General features: G+C 35.1%; 1 protein-coding gene and 1 non-coding gene across 11 annotated transcripts in view; both read right to left on the reverse strand.

Annotated features, from left to right (window-relative positions):
* ROBO1 (roundabout guidance receptor 1) overlaps positions 1 to 16,746 on the reverse strand; it is a 1,122,944-nt gene that overhangs the window by 301,838 nt on the left and 804,360 nt on the right. The window lies entirely within an intron of this gene.
* LOC128777471 (U6 spliceosomal RNA) lies at positions 3,211 to 3,312 on the reverse strand. The gene has a single exon (XR_008422728.1). It is a non-coding gene; the product is annotated as a U6 spliceosomal RNA (small nuclear RNA).

The raw sequence follows: 16,746 nt of genomic DNA on the forward strand, positions 1-16,746 counted from the left end.
ATCTTGAAAAAGAAAACCAAAGCAGGAGGCATCATCATCCCGGACTGCAAGCTATATTACAAAGCTGTAATAATCAAGACAGTATAGTACTGGCACAAAAACAGTACTTTTTTTTTTCTTGGAAAAAGAAATGGACCCAGAAACATATGGCCAACTAATCTTTGACAAAGCAGGAAAGAATATCCAAGGAATAAAGACAGTCTCTTCAGCAAGTGGTGCTGGGAAAACTGGACAACGACAGGGAGAAAAATGAACCTGGACCACTTTCTTACCCCATACACAAAAATACACTCAAAATGGATGAAAGACCTAAATGTAAGACAGGAAGCCATCAAAATCTTTGAGGAGAAAGCAGGCAAAAACCTCTTTGACCTTAGTGACAGCAATTTCTTACTCAACACATCTCCAGAGGCAAGGGAAACAAAAGCAAAAATGAACTATTGGGACCTCATCAAAATAAAAAGCTTCTGCACAGCAAAGGAAACAATCAGCAAAACTAAAAGGCAACCAACGGAATGGGAAAAGATATTTGCGAATGACATATCAGATAAAGGGTTAGTATCCAAAATCTATAAAGCACTTACCAAACTCAACACCCAAAAAACGAATAATTCAGTGAAAAAATGGGCAAAAGACATGAATGGGCACCTCTCCAAAGAAGACATCAAAATGGCCAACCAACACAAGAAAAAATGCTCAACATAACTCATCATCAGGGAAATACAAATCAAAACCACAATGAGATACCACCTCACACCTGTCAGAATGGCTAACATTAACAACTCAGGCAACAATAGATGTTGGCAAGGATGCAGAGATAGAGGATCTCTTTTGCACTGCTGGTGGGAATGCAAACTGGTACAGCCACTCTGGAAAACAGTATGGAGGTTCCTCAAAAAACTAAAAATAGAACTCCCCTACGACCCAGCAATTGCACTACTAGGTATTTATCTAAGGAATACAGGTATGCTGTTTTGAAGGACTCATGCACCCCAATGTTTATAGCAGCAGTGTCGACAATAGCCAAAGTATGGAAAGAGCTCAAATGTCCATCGATGGATGAATGGATAAAGAAAATATGGTGTGTGTGTGTGTGTGTATGTGTGTGTGTGTGTGTGTGTGTGTGTGTGTGTGTGTACAATGGAGTATTACTCAGCAATCAAAAAGAATGAAATCTTGCCATTTGCAACTATGTGGATGGAACTGGAGGGTATTATGCTGAGTGAAATTACTCAGAGAAAGACAAAAATAATATGATTTCACTCATATGAGGACTTTAAGAGAAAAAAACAGATGAACATAAGGGAAGGGAAATAAAAATAATATAAAACAGGGAGGGGGACAAAACATAAGAGACTCTTAAATATGGAGAACAAACACAGGGTTACTGGAGGGGTAGTGGAGGGGGATGGGCTAAATGGGTAAGGGGCATTAAGGAATCTACTCCTGAAATCTTTGTTGCACTACATGCTAACTAACTTGGATGTAAATTTTAAAAAATAAGTTAAATAAAAATTAAAATTAAAAAAATTCATTTTGTATGAATCACTGGCTATATAAATAGGCCAGAAACATACACTGTGCTCCATAATTTCCAAAAATAGTTTCATATTATATTTTAAAAATCTCTTCAAAAATCACAAAGAATTAAACTACTTGCTTTGATCAAAAATTGAAAAACTGATGTTAAGTATAGAAATTTACCAAATATTTAATACCAACATTCACAATACAAGAAAATGTATGCAAATTTAAAGGTAACAGTTACAATATTTTTTTTCAAATAATATTTCACTCAGTGCATACAATAAGTTTTGCTGAGAAGTTTAATATTAGAAGGGACTTAAGAGCCAGATGGGAAAGCTGTGTATACTTAATATACATATCTATTCCATGTCCATTTGACATACTATTTAGACTCCAATAGCCCTCATCCTATATAACTGTTTCTTTGACACTACTACAATCTCAGTGAATGATGAGAAGAATCAATAATATGAATCAATGTCTTTATTATAACTTATTTGGTTTTGTAACACTAACCTTGGAAAAAGGTGTTCTGGCATAAAATATGCATTTAATTTTACCTATTTAAACTTAACTAAAACCTTAGGTAATAATGGAGAAAGTGCATTTTAAAGATAAGATATGTAGTTGAAAATGGCAATTTTTATGAAAAATGACAAATTAATCATTTGTTTTACACAAAAGTCCTTTCTCTTAAAGGATCAGCACAGAAAACCTTCAAATAAGCCTGTTCCCTTTTTTCAATATTTTTATTGGATGTTTGGTCGAAACAAGAGAAACAAAACAGAGACAAACTGGAAAGACAGAAGGGGTACAGAAAATAGTGGTCCCACCATCACACACGGTTTGATAAAAAAATGAAAGACTATGATCTCTTCTAACAAGTTGAAAATTAGCCTTTACACTTCGGGCTCCTGAAAACACAATGCTCAAAAATATAGAATTGACAGTGGGTTAACTTCAGATTTGTTCAAAATTATAAAGGTACCAAATAATAAGAAACACACAGAATTTTCTAAAGGATTTTCACAATTCTTAAAAATATTTCAAATTTGGGGAGATAAAGAGAAAAAAATAGCATTGGTGTTTCTGATTGGATTTTAACCCACTTCTATCAAAAATTTCTATATTCAATTTCTATTTAAAATTAATTTCATAATCCTCTATGGTTATTTCTAAACAAAATCACAATGAAAAATATGGATCAGATTAGCATTGTTTTTATCTGGTATAACATATTTCCAATATTTCTACACACTGATTACAGTTCTCTCCCATATCTTTATATACTTTATTTATGAGAGTTTTTTTTAAATTATTTTTCTATAGTATAACCCTTATTCAGATACAAGGCTTAATTACAAAAGCAAAATTTAGATTATATCCAAAATATGCCCTTAACTATTTGTCTATGGGAAAATTTTAATTTATATAAAAAAAATCAAATAGGACTACATTCAGATCACTTTTTCCAAAATGCTGTTTTCTAAATGAAAAACTTTGGAATTGATCTATAAATAATATTGTTTATCTAATCTTCCTCTCTCTCTCTATATATATTGCTTTTTTTTTTTTTTTTTTTTTTGGGAGGAGGCGGTGGAATCAGGGATGGGTCCTTGAGGACCTTGAGAAGGTAAATCACTTCACTTACAGAGCCTGTTTCCCCACCCACAGATATTAGGATAAAATATGGACTGCTTCACAAATTTGTGTATCATCCTTACATACAGGACAAGCTAATGTCTGTATTGTTCCAATTTTAGTATAGTGCTACCAAAGAGAGCACTTTCTAATCTCCTTAAGTATCTGTCTTATAACACTTGTGACTATGAATGGAGTATGATACTATAATAACTGGGGCTACAATTTCCAAGCTTCATAAATAATGTAGTTTCCAGGAGTTACTGTCTAGCTTATTCAGAGCCTGAATAGACATTACTTATTGGGTTCAGGTATTCTCTCATTGGAAAAAAGAAAAAGAAAAGAGACAGATGTACAAATAAGAGTTTATTTATATCCATCTTCTTTGAACTAGTCAGAACAAGAAATCCTCCACTGAGAACTTTACTAAATACCTCAAGTAGAATGACTTAAGCATTAGCGGACCAGCTAAAAAATCTAAAATTGAAAACGTTCACCTTGAGTTCTAAGGCTGCATCATAAAATTTTCATATCTTAATCAATGATGATAGTATCAATAGAGCTAGAATTTCTCTTATATATGGCTATAAAAGTAAATCTGAAATATTCTGTACCAATAAGGATATTACCTCTTAGAAAAATAATAAGTATTTCTAAAGTAAGCAAAGATTAACCTAAATTACACAAATTTATGCTACTTATTTTGCCTTGGTGCCATATCAATATAAGTATAGTTTGTTGAAGGTGGTAAATTAAGTTGTTTTATATCTAGAAATATGATTAACTTTATAAAATCTGAATTTCCATCATCATTCTTCAGCCACAATAAAGAGAAAAGAAAGCATATTTAAGAAAGACTGTTAAAACTCCAGTCTGAAGAAGTCCTTAGTCATCTTGAACCTTTAAACAGGCCTTTGGCATAAACTCAGATCATATCCCAGTAAGATAATTTCTCTGGGGACATATCGTTCACTCAGCTTTGAAGGATTCCACTTAGACAGATTCATCTGGCCTATTAACAATTCTAATTCAAAGAATCCCAAGAAGATAGCAAGCAAAAAGGAAATAACTGTTTTTTCTCCTCAACCCCAACTCTCAGCTTCCATTCAAAAAATATCTTCCTTCTTTTTATTCTTCCCTATGTGAGTTCTTATTCATGTTGTTGAAGATCAGAGCTACTACACAACAGAGCCTAAATTGTTCTGTGATTGTTATATTTTTTTAGGTACACACCACAGGTCTATGCCAGCAGCCCCATGGGCATTCAACACACATTAACTGATGGTAATACTTGATAATAAGTTAAATATTAAGAATTCATGTTGTGAGCACCAAAGTCTGTTGGTAGGAGATTCTGAATCAACTCTGAAAAGAACACATATATATGGTAAACCGTCTATGGAAAAATTGTAAAACAATTCTAATTTATTCCTTTTTCTATGATATAAGGTTAAATTATGTTAATGACATTTACATCTATAAATGGAAAAGAAATCAGTGAAAACCCCATTTTGCAAAGAGAAATAGGTAAATATTTTGGAATGCCTATGGTCCATAAAAGAGTCAGAGTATTAAAAGTGATGAGAGAAATGTGTGAAAACCAATGATGGAAGAATGGCTTGGGAAAGTTATTAACTAGAAAAAAGTTCTAGCATGGAAAATACAGTAACTTGCTGGTTATTAAACATGGTTCAATTGAGAGAACTAAAAATAGCTATAAATTTTAGAGAACCATTTGATGCTTTTAACACTTGAAGATAAACCATTATCCCTTATTTGGCAATTTGTGTGTTTTGTTTCATGTAAATGTGCAGCAATCTTTCTTTACTCAGTGTCTGCTTACTCTTCAGGGTATAAAAAAATCACCAGGTAGGGCAGCCAAAAGAAATAAAGCATCAGCTCAATTAGATCCTGGCTTTCCTTCTTGAACTTTACAAGTTCAGACTGTTGACTGTTCATTTGTCTTCTCAGCTGCCTTGTAAGGAGCCAGAAAATATACCTATGAAGTTGAGGACAATGTACCTATATATACAACCTTCATACTTTTAGGAAACCTCATGCAGAAAAGAAATCCCATGGACCCTGAGCCTATCACCATAAAACATTCAGATATGAAAACAGAAAGTACCTGGCAATTGTCCTAATTTGGTGTATGTCTAATTCTCCACCACGATGTTTCTGTAACCAATTTACTGATCATTTTTTTATGCTTCTTTCTGGAGCAGAGGAACATTACAACATTGACATGATCTTTCATATACTTACAAATACTTTACCTATTTTAGTGAAAAAGTCAATGATACATTGACAACATGTTATCTCTGCAACTATCAAATCAAAGTAAATTAGGACTACTCCCTCTGATACAAAGTTTATGTCATTCAATACTATCAATCTGTGTTTGATTTTCTCAAGGCTTATTGTATCTGACCCTCAGGAGATCATGGTCACCTGAGCTTCAAGCAGCCCCAAGTGCGTCCTCAGAAGTGATGCTTCCAGAGATCCTCTGAGCAGGGGAATTCACACATTTTCTAGGTCAGATAATCCAAGACCAGACTGAAATACTGGGACTTTCACATCACTGAAGCTTATTAGCCAGAGATGAGTAACTCCCAGTTTTTAAGTTGAAGAATTACATGCTGAATCTGATAACATAAAACAACAAGATTAAGTATAAATTAAGTAGAATCAAAGTAAATGACCCTAAAAGAAAGCTGAACACATCACAAGAAGGGTCTCATCAATACAAGAGAAAGGGAAGCAGTATGTGTTCACAATGCAAGCCAACTGAAGCTTTACTGCTTCCCAGCTATTTACTTAGTGGATTGTCTAGTCAATATCCAGGCTTTAAAAGATTACCTATGTCATGTCAGAAGACCCCACATATTGATCTCTCCTGGACATACCAGTCATGTTCTTTTAAGGGGTCATATTAGGAATGGTTTCTTGACTCAAAGTCACTTTATCCTTTTTTTTTCAAGTTTGTATTTAAATTCCAGTTAGTCAACATACAGTGTAATATTAGTTTCAGGTGTAGAAGTCAGCAATTCATCACATCCAACACCCAGTGCTCATCACAAGTGCCCTTCTTAATGCCCATCACTCATTTAGCCCACCCCCCGCCTCCAGCGACACTCAGTTTGTTCCCTGTATTTAAGAGTCTCTTACGGTTTGCCTCACTCTGTTTTTATCTTATTGTTTCGTTCCCTTCCCCTATGTTCATCTGTTTTGTTTCTTTAATTACACAGGAGTGACAGAAATCACTTAATGTATCACAACAAATTGAGGAAGATATAGGTTAAGTTTCTTAAGACTTAAAAAAAATAATAAAGACAGAAAGAACACTGATCAACCATCAATTTAAAAGGAGGACTTTTAGCCCATCTCAAGTTTTAATTGGGACGCATATTTTTAAGTATACTAATTTAATGATAGCTCGGTTTGTCAATAATGTATAAATATCAAAGCCATAGCTTAATCTTAAATGCAAAATGTACAGATATTGAATCACTGGCTGCAGCTGAATAAAAATGTATGATTTTCATGTGTGAAAAGGATTTGCATGTACAACATTAACATTTTACTGGTTCTTGTCTGTAACTACAGATTAGGAAAACAAATAGAAAAATACAAACTGAAAATTGTACATTTTAGTACCTACTGCCATATTAACAGTTATTTTACCAAAGGAAGTAAATGTATATTATGCTTTGGTCTTATTTTGTGGGAAGGTAATTGTCTCGAATATAAAATGAATTTGTCTTAAGTTTCACATCAGTGTGAGAAGAAATATAGCATAAGGATCACGAGCATGATGGTTATTTAAACCACCTGGGCCTTGATTTCCTCTAAAAAGTAAGGGTAATAACAATACCTACTTCACTGAGTTTTTGTGAGGATTAAGTAAATTAATAAATATAAACAGTGTTTGGCACAAAGCACACACTCACAAGTAGTGGTTATTATTACAGTTAACACGGCCTTCCACCTCAACTTCTTCTTCAAATTAAAAAAAAAATAACAACGTAGCTTATATTCTATAAGAAGGTTTTAATAAGAGCCAATTTATCCCACTAAGTTAAATCTAAAACAGAAATAAGTTATGTTTGAATATTAAAATTCAATATTCTTCTTCCTCTGGGTCTGTTCAGAATTTCAGCGGCGATATTCCACACACATAAACACAATTTCCATTGCTAAGTACTCTCTCTATGGTGCTTAAAAAGCTTCCAAACAGCCAGGAATGTACTTAAGCCGTTTGATTAGCCCCTTATGTCAGATAAATGAACAGTTTTTGTAAACATTAAGTGAAATACGAGTCATTTGAAAGGAGAGATTCTCTGTAGTACAATAAATGTCCCAAAAGGAATGTCTCTGAAATAATAGGATTTTGTTCTCAAAATAAGTCCACCTTGTAAAAAGTCAGAATTTGGGGGACATTAGTATAAAAAGAAGAGGGTTATGAGTGGCAGGATACAAATGGGTGTGTGTGCATGCATCATTTGTAACAGTTCACTTGCACAAAAACACACTTAAACAGGGAGCAAAATCTGGCACAGTTAAATTTGCCAAACAACTATCAGATAAAGGGAAGATACAGCACAGATTAAAAACACAGAAATGATCTCTAGCCATCTAATGAATTAAACACATAAAAGACAAACTAGGTTTCCACACAATTATAGGCATGTAAGGCTAGTCAACGGAATGAATGCTGTGAGAATACGATCCAAAACTAAGGCTAACGTTGTCCTTCAGAAATAAAAACCAAAAAAATTATCCCTTACAGAAACAGTTCTCCCACTCCCACATCCCACATCACCAAGCAGAAATGTCTGGGAAAACATAAAGGAATGCACATTCTTCTTTTTTTTTTTCTTTTTTAAGATTTTATATTTTGTATTTCTTTCGTTGATTTTTTCATTTTACATATGTGTGTGTGTGTGTGTGTGTGTGTGTGTGTGTGTGTGCGCGCGCGTATATATAATGTCTATTTATTTTGAGAGAGAGAGCATGCATGGGTAGGTGCATGAGTGGGAGAGGAGCAGAGAGAGAATCCCAAACAGGCTCTGCACTATCAGCCTGATGTGGGGCTTGAACCCACAAACCAAGAGACCACGACCGAAGCCAAAGTTGGATGCTTAACTGATTGAGCCACCGCGGTGCCCCTAAGACTTTAGTTAAGTAATCTCTCCACCTGACATGGGGCTCGAGCTCACAACCCAGAGATCAAGAGCCACACTCCTCCAACTGAGCCAGCCAAGCACCGGAGGAATGCCCCTTCCGAAAGCAGGCTTATCATCCCTGCCAAATATGATCATGGTCGACATTCACTCACTAATTTCCCCTAGACATGCAAATCCACATTTCCCGGCTAAAAAACTAAAAAAAAAAAAGTCAATAAAAAATACACAAAGTCTCCTGAAAAAGCATGATTTTAAAGAAAGTTTCATAGACATGGTCATCATAGTGAATTAAAACTTAAAACCTTCTCCCTTTCCTCTCTTCCTCTCCTCTATTTTTATAGAACCACAGCCTGACTTTCTTCCAGATACTAAGATTGTACAGTTTTGCAAAAGCATAAGAAATATCAGAAGTTCTAAAGATATCATTGATTAGCTAGTAAAGATAACCCCCTCTTATCTGTACAATGCCTATCTCTGACTGGTCCAAATTACCTTCCAATAGTTAGCCAATTATGCAATTATTACATAAGGTAGCAAATTGCATTGCTTATTTATAGATAAGCAAATGAAGTCACAGAGGTTAGGAGGTATTATCAGGTCCTTAGGAAAGTCCCAGAAAATCAATTCCAAGCATTAAACTAGCATAACATCCATTCACCAAACATTCCAGAGACTTGCTTAGGCATTGTTCTAGATCAGCAGTGATAAAGAGTGACAAGCTCCTGGTCCTCATGCAGCAGACACAGCAAGAAGGGAAATCAATGGTAAACAAATGTATATCATTAATCACATTATCCCAACCCTATCTTGTTTTTTGTATGTTTGTTTCTTTGTTTGGGTTTTTTGTACGTCATTTATTGCTAAAATGACAAAGGGCCGGATTAAGATCCATGCACATAGCATGGTAGGTTACCATTGGACAAATTCCAGGTTCTTGAGCTGAATGGGAGAACAACCTTTGACAGACATGTGTAACTCTACTCTACAGTAGCCCCCCACCTTTGTACCAAATCAAAAGGCTTTTAACGGGAGAAAAGATAATGGGATTGGGAAGAGAGGAATAAGATAGTACTCCTTGTTCCAGAAGAAACTAATCTTTCAAGCTATCATTTCCACTCATCAACTCAAGTTGCCTATGAAATATGTCCCTCTAAGTCCTGGGCCTCTTCATCTACATGAGCATCAGGAACTCAACAACTTTCACTGTGAACTGATTGCCCAAGGTCCTCAGATATGTGAATGACAGAAATAGTTACATGAAGTAGAGACTTGACCTGTATTCGGTGGATTTAGTGACTTATATTTTCAAATACGTATTTTCATATTGGTAAACAGTTTCATTTACAACATCTACATGTTATATATTTAATATTATAGGCATATGGCCTGAACTTCAGGGGGACAGGGAGCTGGGGAAGGAAGTGATTCTAAATGTAATCAATTCTGTTACTGAGCCGAAAAAAAAAAAATTACACATTATAAAATATATGATTTTATAAACTGAGGAAATGGTGCTTTTGAAAAATAAAACAGTGAGTGATTATAAAGACATGTATACTCAAGTTTTCTAATATACACTTATCATCTCAAATGTGATATAGTTACATCTAAACTTGAATCTGTAAAATAATTTCAAATTAAATATTAATCAAAGGTACAATTCTACGAAATCAATTTCATGCATTGCCATTTTAAAGGATGAAGGCAAACTGAGGTATAAATTATTTATAAGAAAAAATAACCCACAATAACATTGAGCTAATTATCACAGTAACTGTAGCATTTCAGGGCAAGAATACAGGAAGAGAATTTCTTTGTTCATATTTTTCCCAGCCAAAATTTCATGAATAAATCATATGCTTCAACCCTATTTTTAAGAATCTAAAGAAGATTTGAATCTGACATTTTTAAAAACATTCAAAAGGAGCTTTAACTGAATCCATAGCAGCATGTAAAAATATTTCCTCAGTTTGTGTGCGTGTGAATTTGAATGTGTGTGTATACTTTCTGACTTCAATAAAAATCTCTTTAAAATTGGAACCATGTCAGTGCAGCCACTATGGAAAACAGTATGGAGGTTCCTCAAAAAAATAGAACTACTATAAGATCCAGCATTTCTACTTCTGGGTATTTATGAAGGAAATGAAATCACTACCTCACAAAGATAACAGCACTTCCCTGGCCAAGGCAATGGAAACAACCTAGGAATGAACAAATAAAATAAATATGGGGTATGTTTGTGTAAGGGTATATGTGTGTGTGTTTGTTATGTGTGTATATATACATGCACACGATGGAATATTATTCAGCCATAAAAAGAAAGGAAATCCTATGAGGCGCCTGGGTGGCTCAGTCAGTTAAGCGTCCGAGTAAGGCTCAGGTCATGATCTTATGGTTCGTGGGTTCGAGCCCCGCGTCAGGCTCTGTGCTGACAGCTCGGAGCCTGAAGCCTGCTTCTGATTCTGTGTCTCCCTCTCTCTCTGCTCATTTCCTGCTCATGCTCTGTCTCTCTCTGTCTCTCAAAAATAAATAAATGTTTAAAAAAAAAAAAAAAAAAAAAAAAAAGGGTATCCTGTCAGATGCAACAACATGGACAGACCTTGAGGGCGTTATGTTAAGTGAAATAAATGAGACAAAGAAAGACAAACCAAACTCCTAGAAACAGAGTACAGACTAAGGAGTACTAGAGGTGGGTGTGAGATGAGGGAAGAGGGGTGGGGCAAATAGATGAAGGTGATCAAAAATGACCAACTTCCAGTTAAAAGATAAATAAGTCCTAGGGACTATAGGTACCAATACTGTGTTGCATATCTGAAAGTTGCTAAGGGAGATCTTAAAAGTAGATCTTTTTTCTCATCACAAGAAAAAACTTATGATTATACGTGGTGAAAAATGTGAAACTTACTGTGGTAATCATTTTGCAATATACACATGTATCAAATCATTATGTTGTATACCTGAAAGTAATACAATTTTATATGTCAATTATATCACAATAAAATTAATTAAATTGCAACCGTTTCATTTAAATTAACAACTTTCTGCCCCTCCCCCCTCTTAGTAGCAATGCTATAGCTTAGACAATGGTTATCAGCATAACTGAGTCAGTCAAAAGAAGTAGTTACCAATGTAAAGGACTGTTCTTCTAAGGTCTAGGCTTTATGTCTTACTTTACACAAAAAAAGAGTGTTCTAAAATTTTAAAATATTTAACATGGTTGTTTTATACTTACATGAAAAATATTTATATATATAAATATAAGCTTATATTTATATATATAAATTTATATTTATATTTACATGAAAAATATTTATATTATATTTTTTAAGCTAATTTACCTTGAGAGAAAGAGAGAGAGCAGGGGAGGGGCAGAGTGAGAGGGAGAGAGAGCAAGAGAGAGTGAGAGGGAGAGAGAGCAAGAGAGAGGGAGAGAGAGAGAGAGTCCCAAGAAGGCTTTACACCATCAACGCAGAGCCCGATGTGGGGATCGAACCCACAAACCAGAAGATGATCACCTGAGCCGAAACCAAGAGCCGACCACTTAACCAAATGAGCCACCCAGAGATCCCCAAAATGTTTATGCTTTTAAATATTCATATTAATTTGAGCAATGTTTTATTCTGTTAATTTTTATATCTAACACCATAAGAGAAAAATCTAAATTCTAAAGATTTTGGAAGGATTCTCTGTGGTTATGCCTCACAATCGATGTTCAAGCAGTGTATATTAGATTAGTAATGCAAACATTGGTATAAAATTTTAAACTATACATTTAAGTATTTAAATCTAAATCTAAATGTTAATGAATAGTTTGTTCCAATGTGGGGGGGGGGTGATACTTATTTCTCTTGATATATGTTCATACATATTTCTTTTTCAGTATCTGTGCAAGTATCCACTGTTTAGTTTAAATTCCAAAACTTAATTTCATTCTATTTAAGGTATAATAAATTCCATGGTCTGAGTTAATGATCAGAATATGGTATTAAATAAATGAATGTTATACTTGAAACTCTTTTCAGAAAAATTAGCTGAGATATAGTCACAGATTTAACTTGCCGCTGGAGTTGATTCTAGAAAAAAAAAAAAATTTCTACATAGAAGAAAAAAAAAAAAAAAGGTGAGGCATAAAACACACCAGGCTAAAAAAGATAGATAATGTATGCGGTCTCTCATTTCTACTGGGGAAACAAAATGCCAAATTGCACATTAGCACCTTCAAATATAAAGAAACCTTTTTTTTTTTTTTCCATTATTGTTGGTTGGTAGGGATCATTATACAGAACTGTTTACTGACAGAGATTTAGTAATAACACTCCCTTTGTGACCCATACTAGGTACAAGTTACAGTATTTAGAATTAAGTGCAAGGGACGCTTGGGTGGCTCAGTTGGTTAAGTGTTCCACTCCTGATATCAGCTCAGATAGTGATCTCACATTTCGTGGGATTAAGCCCCCAGTTGTGCTCAGTGCTGACAGAGTGGAGCTTACTTGGGATTCTCTCTCTCTCTCCCCTCCCCTTTTCCTCCTTCCCTGCTTGCAGGCATGTGTGCTCTCTCTCAAAATAAATAAATAAACTTAAAAAAAAGGAATTAAGTGGTAAATACAATCTAATTACAATACAGGAGTTACATAATATGATAAAGGAATACAGGGTGATACGGGTAAGGTTAAACTTGATGTGACAGTGGGAGGGGTAGGATGTGCAGAAAAGGAGGCTAAGAGTAAAGGATGGATCTTCTGAACTCTGAAACATAAATATTTTTTTCCAGACCAAAGAGGTAGGGGTAGGAGACCATGAATTTTAGGCCACCAATGCCAGGATCACACAGACCCTTGCAAATCATTTTCAAGGGTTTAGATTTTAGGGGCATTGGAGAATCTCTGAGTGAACAATCAAGAGGGACAGATCAGATTTTTACTTGCAAAATAGTATTACAGCTATGTAGTTGAGAAATAATGGTGACACAAATTAGAAGAATAGTGACAGGAATGAAGGTAAGTGGAAAAATCCTACAGCTATTCAAGACAAATCATCAGCAAGACTTGAGGATCAACTGATAGGAACAGATGGAAAGAAAGGAAGAAAGAATTAATCTCAAGTTTCTAGTCTGGAGAGCCAAATGGATGGTGGTATCCCTTTCAGAGCTAGGAAAAACTAGAGGAAAGGCAGGAATGGAAAGGAAGATGGTTAAGTCTCATATTGGACATTTCAGCTGGAGATACTACCAGGATCTCCAAATGGAGCTAACTGTGGAAGTCAAGGCTAGAGACAAGAGAACAGGGAGTGAAACAGGACAATAGTTCTAGAAGAATCCAAAGAGGTAGGTGTGGTCATCCAAGGCAAACCACAGAGCAAAAAGAGAAGAATAAACACTCTAGGAATTTGAACATTTCAGCTATAAGCCAAGACTAGTCTAGATATAAATAAGAAGAAAATCAATAGCAGGTAGATGGTGGACCTTGCTAGTTGGCTAGTGAACATCCATTTTTCTGTTCTTCCTTTTAGCAAAATACCAAACGTTGTTTGGGGAAGAAATGAGCTAGTTAAAAACATTTCTCCTTACTAAAAAGAAAACTGCAGGCTCAAGGTAGAGTCACTTCCCCAGGACAGCAAACCAAGACTTAATTGTAGTTTCAACCTCTCCAGGAAGGGAATTTTAAGACAATAAATCTGAAAATTTCTGGTCAACACCAATGAGGTAATCTGTCACAGGGGCCCTCTCCATTCCCCAAAGGAAGATGAGGTCATGTGTATGATAAGACCCCCTGCCCTTCCCCTGATGGAAGGTGACCTTGCCTGAAACAATCCTTTCTTTTCTTTTGCTAATAACAACTGGCCCTACCCTACTTCCTATAAAAACCTTTCATTTGTTGATGTACTCCTGGGAGCATCTTTCTACTTGCTACAGGGATGCTGCCTGATTCATGAATCACTTAATAAAGTATAACTCCCTTGAATTTTGTTTTTGAACACCATACATCTTTGAAACTAAAGGTGGTCATGTGACCTAGGTCTAGCCAATGAAATGTAATAGACTTCTACTGGGTGAAGATTTCCAGAAATTTACTACTGTCTTGATAAAAAAAAAAAAAAAAAAAAAAAAAAAAAAAAAGCAGGGGTAGGGGGACGGGGATAGCTGCTGATTTTTTACACTCCTCCTTCTAGTAAAGCACAGAAAGGTGATATTGAGAGGTACAGCCATCAGCTTGTAACCACAAGGAAGAAAGCCACATACTAGGGCTGGCAGAGCAGAAAAATAAAAGGAAGCTGGATTCTTGGAGCTGCCATACTTCTCTGGTACAGCCTTCCTCCAGAATCAATTTTAAACCTGTCTGGTAAATTGCCTGACTTTAGTTACATGCAGTAGAATGTAATCCTGATCTAGCTGGGTGCCACGAAATTCTGGGAAAGTGAACGTTTCACAAAGGAGGTCACTTGTGTCAAATGCTTGCAAGAGGTAAATTATATCCATTATAGAAAGCAAAGTTTAGAAAGCTGAGGTCAAGACTATTAACAGTAACAGGATATTAGTGAGAGAAAAGGGTAAGGCCACACACACTGCTGAGCACCTCTTTGCAAAGTTTTGGTAAAGCGCCATATTTGAATTGTTTGGAATATTGAATGGTCCCCTGTTATAGCCTTCAACATAGTGATGTAGGAGAAGAAAACATCCCTGGAAGAAAGAAAAAAAAAAAAAAAAAGAAATAGAATAGTATATCATAATCTTACTCTTTTGCTCTTGAAACAAAGAAACCATGTAGATAAATAACCACAAACCTGAACCTGAGATACTTAGACACTTTTGAAAATGTACGTCCACCCACAAAATACCAAACACTAGTTTTCATCCAAAATGCATTCTGAGAAAATTGTTTTCTGAAAAAAAAAAAATGGCATTCCATAAAAATGTGTGAATTGTAGTAACTTAGATCTCCTACTCATGTTTCTTAGGATTCATTAATATTTTAAACCCTCAAAAGTCTTATAGAAAAGAGATATGTTTAGAAATTTGTTTTAAAGACTTATTTTACAAATTATTTTTTGACAGCTTACAGAAATGCTTCACTGGAACACATTTTGAGAAAGGCCACAATGAAATATTTCAATGCTGGCCATGCCAATGACAATAATTCTATAAGCCCTCAAAAATATATTTATCATAAAAGACATACCATGCACTGATATACGAAGACTATCTATCATTTCACAAATATTTATATGGATTTTAAGTACACTTATGTATGAGAGGATTGACTCTGGGAACAAAAAAAACTCATCTGAATGTAAGCGTATGTGGCATTAGTTTGTCAGCCTTTACTTACCTGCAATGAAGAGAAACATTTTTTGGAACCATAGTAATGCGCCTAACACAGTAAACAGCACATAATACAACAGCTACCATTTATATAATGCTTGTCAACCAGGCACAGTTCTAAGCCCCTTGTATATATCAACTTATTTAATCCTCCTCAAACCTCTCTAAGTAGAAGTAAAGTCCCCTTTTTTTACAGGTGAGAAAACTGAAACATAAAGAGCTTAAGTAAATTCACCAAGGTCATAAATGAACATATACTGCATTTGTGGAGAACAAAATTAAGGACAGAATTAGTTGTAACTAATTCTATACAAATTATATATGTGCGAATCTACACAAAATATATATGTGTATACATATATACAAAATATCCATGTACAAATTCTATTTGTAACTATAAAGAATGTTCACAATGTACTCTATGGATAAAAACCTTTATACAGGGTTAAGGGAACCCATTATATTCAAACAACACAAACTCCTCTTGGAATAGAACGTAAGAAATGTATGGTTATTCACCTGGGGTTGATGATTAAAATTTTAAGAGAGGCTTAAAGAATTGTAAACCAACATAGCTCAGAAGGAACAGAGACTTAAGTGTTACCGGGGGGGGGGGGGGGGGGGGGGGGGGGGGGGGGGGGGGGAAGGAAAGAAGGAAGGAAGGAGGAAGGGACGGAGGGAAAGAAAGAAAGAAAGAAAGAAAGAAAGAAAGAAAGAAAGAAAGAAAGAAAGAAAGAAAGAAAGAAAGAAAGAAAGAAAAGGAAGAAGAAAGGAAGGAAGGAAGGAAGGAAGGAAGGAAGGAAGGAAGGAAGGAAGGAAGGAAGAAGAAAAAAAGAAAGAAAAATATTACAGAGTATGACCACAGAATTCAAGTTTTTAGTTTTTGGTGATTTAGGCAAAAGATGAAAAGAAAGGAATTAAAGGCACCTGTCAACATGCTCTCACTCCACCAGCCACAAAAATATTTCTCCTCTCCTTTGGAATTTTGGCTCATTGCTACTTTCTTTCCTGAGGTAGTCCCAAAGGAAAATATGCTATAATCATATTTTCCAAGAATTCCCTTAAGCAAGATTC

Source organism: Panthera pardus, unplaced genomic scaffold (genome assembly GCF_024362965.1).
Source record: "Panthera pardus isolate Hobbes unplaced genomic scaffold, ASM2436296v1 HiC_scaffold_16, whole genome shotgun sequence".
NCBI classification, from domain to species: Eukaryota; Metazoa; Chordata; class Mammalia; order Carnivora; family Felidae; genus Panthera; species Panthera pardus.